This window comes from Oncorhynchus mykiss, chromosome 8, assembly GCF_057628025.1.
Source record: "Oncorhynchus mykiss isolate SJ-2025 chromosome 8, ASM5762802v1, whole genome shotgun sequence".
Lineage (NCBI taxonomy): Eukaryota > Metazoa > Chordata > Actinopteri > Salmoniformes > Salmonidae > Oncorhynchus > Oncorhynchus mykiss.
In genome coordinates, this window is record NC_143029.1 from 72,580,778 (window position 1) to 72,586,777 (window position 6,000).

Below are 6,000 nucleotides of genomic sequence, written 5' to 3' on the forward strand. Positions count from 1 at the left end.
AGTGATTGTCAGTTTAAATCAGAGAGTAAGGGGTCTTTTTATTTAGTTCTACCCAAAATTATCTATCTTCCAAATTAATGTAGCTATAAATATGTGTTTGGTAACTAATATGCACTAAGATACACAAATGCGCAAATGTCTTGACCACAGCACAAAGACATACTAGCTGTAACAGGAGACATGTCAACACTATATTTAGTGTCACTGTAAACAATTTAATATTAGACTGCTTCTCTGTCCCTGCCTTCATTGTTTGTTTGTTTTTAAATCACAAAAGTCCAGAAGTTGTGGGCGGAGCTAAAAAGTTGGCTGTCAGAAGTATTACAATGTAAACTTACTTTTAATCCGTGTGTCTGCTTCATTTCAAGGCATGGTACATGGGGGAGTAGTGAGATAGCTAATGGGCTGGACGATTCTCGTCTCATCACTCATCTTGAAGAAACATGGACTAAAAACTTGGAAATAAATTCCTCCGCCATCATTAACACAATGGAAATATCAAATGATTTGTTATTGAAATATTGATATACAGTTGAAGTCAGAAGTTTACATACACTTTTTTTTTCCAACACAGGTTGGAGTCATTAAAACTTGTTTTTCAACCACTCCACACATTTCTTGTTAACAAACTATAGTTTTGGCAAGTCAGTTAGGACATCTACCTTGTGAATGGCACAATTAATTTTTCCAACAATTGTTTACAGACAGATTATTTCACTTATAATTCACAATTCCAGTGGGTCAGAAGTTTACATACACTAAGTTGACTGTGTCTTTAAACAGCTTGGAAAATTCCAGAAAAGGATATCATGGCTTTAGAAGCTTCTGATAGGCTAATTTACATAATTTGAGTCAATTGGAGGTGTACCTGTGGATGTATTTCAAGGCCTACCTTCACTCAGTGCCTCTTTGCTTGACATCATGGGAAAATCAAAAGAAATCAGCCAAGACCTCAGAAAACAAATTGTAGACCTCCACAAGTCTGGTTCATCCTTGGGAGTAATTTCCAAACAACTGAAGGTACCACGTTCATCTGTACAAACAATAGTATGCAAGTATAAACACTGTGGGACCACTCAGCCGTCACACCGCTCAGGAGGGAGACGCGTTCTGTCTTCTAGAGATGAACGTACTTGTTGTTCTGGGATTGATTTGCACTTTTCGCACAAAGTGCAAATCAATCTCAGAACAACAGCAAAGGACCTTGTGAAGATGCTGGAGGAAACAGGTACAAAAGTTTCTATATCCACAGTAAAAAGAGTCCTATATCGACATTAGCTGAAAGGCCGCTCAGCAAGGAAGAAGCCACTGGTCCAAAACCGTCATAAAAAAGCCAGACTATGGTTTGCAACTGCACATGGGGACAAAGATTGTACTTTTTGGAGAAATGTCCTCTGGTCTGATGAAACAAAAATAGAACTGTTTGGCCATAATGCCGAAGAACACCATCCCAACCGTGAAGCACGGGGGAGGCAGCATCATGTTGTGGGGGTGCTTTGCTGCAGGAGGGCCTGGTGCACTTCACAAAATAGATGGCATCATGAGGTAGGAAAATTATGTGGATATATTGAAGCAACATCTCAAGACATAAGTCAGGAAGTCAAAGCTTTGTCGCAAATGGGTCTTCCAAATGTACAATGACCCCAAGAATACTTCCAAAGTTGTGGCAAAATGGCTTAAGGACAACAAAGTCAAGGTACTGGAGTGGCCATCACAAAGCCCTGACCTCCATCCTATAGAACATTTTTGGGCAGAACTGAAAAGTGTGTGCGAGCAAGGAGGCCTACAAACTTGACTCAGTTACACCAGCTCTGTCAGGAGGAATGGGCCAAAATTCACTCAACTTATTGTGGGAAGCTTATGGAAGGCTACCCAAAACGTTTGACCCAAATTCAACAATTTAAAGGCAATGTTACCAAATACTAATTGAGTGTATGTAAACTTCTGACCCACTGGGAATATGATGAAAGAAATAAAAGCTGAAATAAATCCTTCTCTCTACTATTATTCTGATATTTCACATTCTTAAAATAAAGTAGTGATCCTAACTGACATAAAACAGGGAATTTTTACTACGATTAAATGTCAGGAATTGTGAAATACTGAGGTTAAATGTATTTGGCTAAGGTGTATGTAAACTTCCGACTTCAACACTAGCATGGGTGACCAAGGAAAAACAAATTGATACAGTGTTAGGCAACGTGGCAAACAATAATTCAGGCACTAAGGATAGGGGTGTGAACATGTGGGTCTGGGCAGAATAGATGTAGTTATTTTTTGTGTGCGTCTTATAATTGTTGTTCGTATGTGTAAGTTTGTATATTCATTGGATGTTTTTTAAACATTTTTTTATTAAAAAATATTATTAAAAGAAAATTGTCACAACTATTTTCTGATAAGTATATACTATTATAAATAATGACAGTATAAGCATGGATGATGATTACCTCATTTGCCTTATTGAGTAATTGAAACTTTGCCAAAGAGTGTAGTAGACTGATATTTCTTATTTTTTTATTGGACTCATCCATTGTCTCCTATACTTGAGTAGGATTTAGATTGGTAATTGTCAATTGCCAAACCAGTTAAAACAACACCTTAATTTAACACTATACCGTTCCCTAGGAAAGTAATGTGATGTGAAGAATGTAGTGAGATATTTTCAGGTCCCTTGAAATGAACACAGACAGACCAATGTTTACCAACACCGTTTATATATCCAATCATGTGACTAGAATGGAAACCAACAGACTCAAAACATTCCTAATGTCTGGAAAATAAAAATTGAACATTTGTCTGTTACGAGCCTATCCCTTCTCCTCCTCCCCCTATTTTTCCTCCCTCTCTCCTAACGGAGGGCATAGAGCACTAAGAGAAGCAGTCCCCTCCCTGTTGTCTTTAACCTGTCTTTCACCTCCCTCTTAGGACTGGTAAGTACAGGGGCTGTGTCTGGACTTGAAGGGCTGACTCCTATCTCCTTCTGCCAAAACGTACTGCTAACTCCTCATATTAACTCCTCCTACTAATTCCTCCTGCGGACTCCTCCTGCTAACTCCCTCTGATATCTCTGTTAGTCCTAGTAACTACTCCTGCTAACTCCCTCTGATATCCCTCTGTTAGTCCTAGTAACTCCTCCTGCTAACTCCCTCTGATATCTCTCTGTTAGTCCTAGTAACTCCTCCTGCTAACTCCCTCTGATATCTCTGTTAGTCCTAGTAACTCCTCCTGCTAACTCCCTCTGATATCTCTGTTAGTCCTAGTAACTCCTCCTGCTGACTCCCTCTGATATCTCTGTTAGTCCTAGTAACTCCTCCTGCTGACTCCCTCTGATATCTCTGTTAGTCCTAGACACTCCTCCTGCTGACTCCCTCTGATATCCCTCTGTTTGTCCTAGTAACTCCTCCTGCTAACTCCCTCTGATATCCCTCTGTTACTCCTAGTAACTCCTCCTGCTAACTCCCTCTGATATCTCTCTGTTAGTCCTAGTAACTCCTCCTGCTAACTCCCTCTGATATCTCTCTGTTTGTCTTAGTAAGTCCTCCTGCTAACTCCCTCTGATATCTCTCTGTGAGTACTAGTAACTCCTCCTGCTATGTCCTTCTACTCCTAGGTCGCTGGGAGCAGCAGTATGCAGTAGCAGAGCAGCACATCTTGTTTACTAGGCCAAAGGTCCTCTCTCTCAGCAGCCAGCCTGTCAAACTAGCCACCAACCTCACACAATTCAACACAAACCCTATTCACAAAGCAGAGGGTTTGGGTTTGGTTCAAAGCAGTGGTTTGGTTCAAAGCAGTGGGTTTGGTTCAGAATGTTGGTTCAATTAATATTATATTCTTACGCCATCACCAACATAAATTATTATATGAATACAGATTATAAATGATAGTCAATGGACTGGCAAACGACAACCTTTTCTTGCAACCCTCAATTTATTTCCCTCCATTCTCCCTGTTCCTATGTGGATTGATCCCAGGCTGTGTGAGCTGGTCCAGGACTGCTAGGGGATGTTCAGTGTGGTCCAGCTCCACACCCTGCCAGGGCCTCCTTCACCTCTACACCAGGAGGTCAGAGAGAGTCACACACACACCTACGGACACAGATTCACACACAGACACACACATACACACCATCTAATGTAGGCCGTTTCACCTGAACTTCAACTTAGGGCTACAGACTATTGTTAGTCCAAGGTTTGTATTTTCCTGTACACATGTATTTATTAAGATTTTAGTGACTATTTGCGAGTCTCCCTAGCAGGGCCAACACAGCTCTGGACTAAGGCCTGTGATATCTGATATCCAAGCCTGAAGCTAAAGCTACAAAAACAGGTGTGAACTGTGAATGATCAATAGCTGCCAAATGTGTCGTCAATATGAAAGCCATGGACAGTTTCCACTGCACTCATTTAACCTATGTACCTCTCATAATAACTTTCCATCCTGAGTTCAAGATGGCCGCCCACTGATCATCCTGCCATGTCACTGTCCCATGTTTACATGTAAAGTGATACATCATCGGTGCACGCACTGAACCTATGAGTTACTTTCCACAGTCAGGAGCTCAGATTAGTAACAGTTTAGGAACTGGTGTGGGGACATTTAGAGGAGGGGTTAGAGTGCATCCCATAATTTCGCAGGGTTGTTGTCTACAGTCAGCCATGATGGATATATCACCTTCAGGAGCAAAAACAAAGGCCCAATCCCAAATCGACCCCTAAGCCCTGTGCCCATGTGGAGATCTGAGAGGATTGGACAGGTGAAAGCAATACGGTGAAACTTCCACCTAGCCTATCAGAGGTCAAGGTGGTGTGATAACCATATTACGTACACCTGTTAAATCCTCTCAGATCTCCAGAAGTGCATAGGGTTTAGGGGTCAATTTGGGATTGCACCAAACAGATGTAGCCACCATCTTATACTCTGTGCAAAAGAAAACATCTATGTCATATACAATAGCTGGTGTTCAATCTTTTAAAAGGCCTCTCTATCAAGGCTTAAACAGGTGTTATTAATAATTTGTTGGCACTTAAAAACCTCCATATTTTAACCATCATTAAATCAACAATTACATAACGCTGATGTAATGATGTACAGTCAGTTTAAGATAAATGTTAGTGTTGTCCTTGACTCCCCCTTTTCAGTACTCACATACTCCCACATGTAGAAAGCTACAAAACGCTACATTCAGATCTTAGTAACAAAATAATGTGTGAGGTGAGCTCAGTCTTTACCCTGACCTGTTGGACCAGCCTGGGCTGCAGAGCCAGTTATGTACACAGATACCCTGTGATTAGGACCTGGGGAACTGGTTCCTAACAACAGACTGAGTGACAGCATGAGGAGGAATAGCAACGTCAACTCCACCTTTCACACACTGACTAACTGGTGGTCCTGAACTCAAAAAGGACAAGTTAAATTCAGTTTGGTTTTGGGGTGGGGATGCAATCTCTTTTTTTCAGGTTTTGTGACATCCAGACCCTGAGCCATCAAAACTGTCAATTGAAACCAATAGAAGCCATACTTGTTTTTGTGTGTGATTTACATAGGGTGTTTGTTCTAAGTTCCACTTTTCAGTGTGTGTGAGATTGATAGTGATAAAGGGAGGTGTGTGTGTATCACACCAGTCTCTGCATGCTTTCTGTTGATTCTGTGAAACTATAAAGTGCCCTGCCTTAACAGATCTGTGATTCCATGGAAGTGAAATGAACTGTGATGTTGTTGCACCTCCCTCCCTGTATAGCTTGTACCTCACTGTCTTCTTCATCTTCTCTCTCGCAGGTATAACAGACTCTTACCTGACAGACAGTCTGGCCACCTGTGATACCACTCTAATTTATATTGAGAACCCATGGCATTGTGGTTCATTTATGTGAGCATAAGAAACTGCCTATGCAAACTCTCTGTACTGACTGAATTAAAGCTCAGACACACCGGTAGGATTGTCAAACGTTTGCCTGCCGACAGTACTTAGCACCTCTGAACAGTGTCGGAAGTCAATCTCTT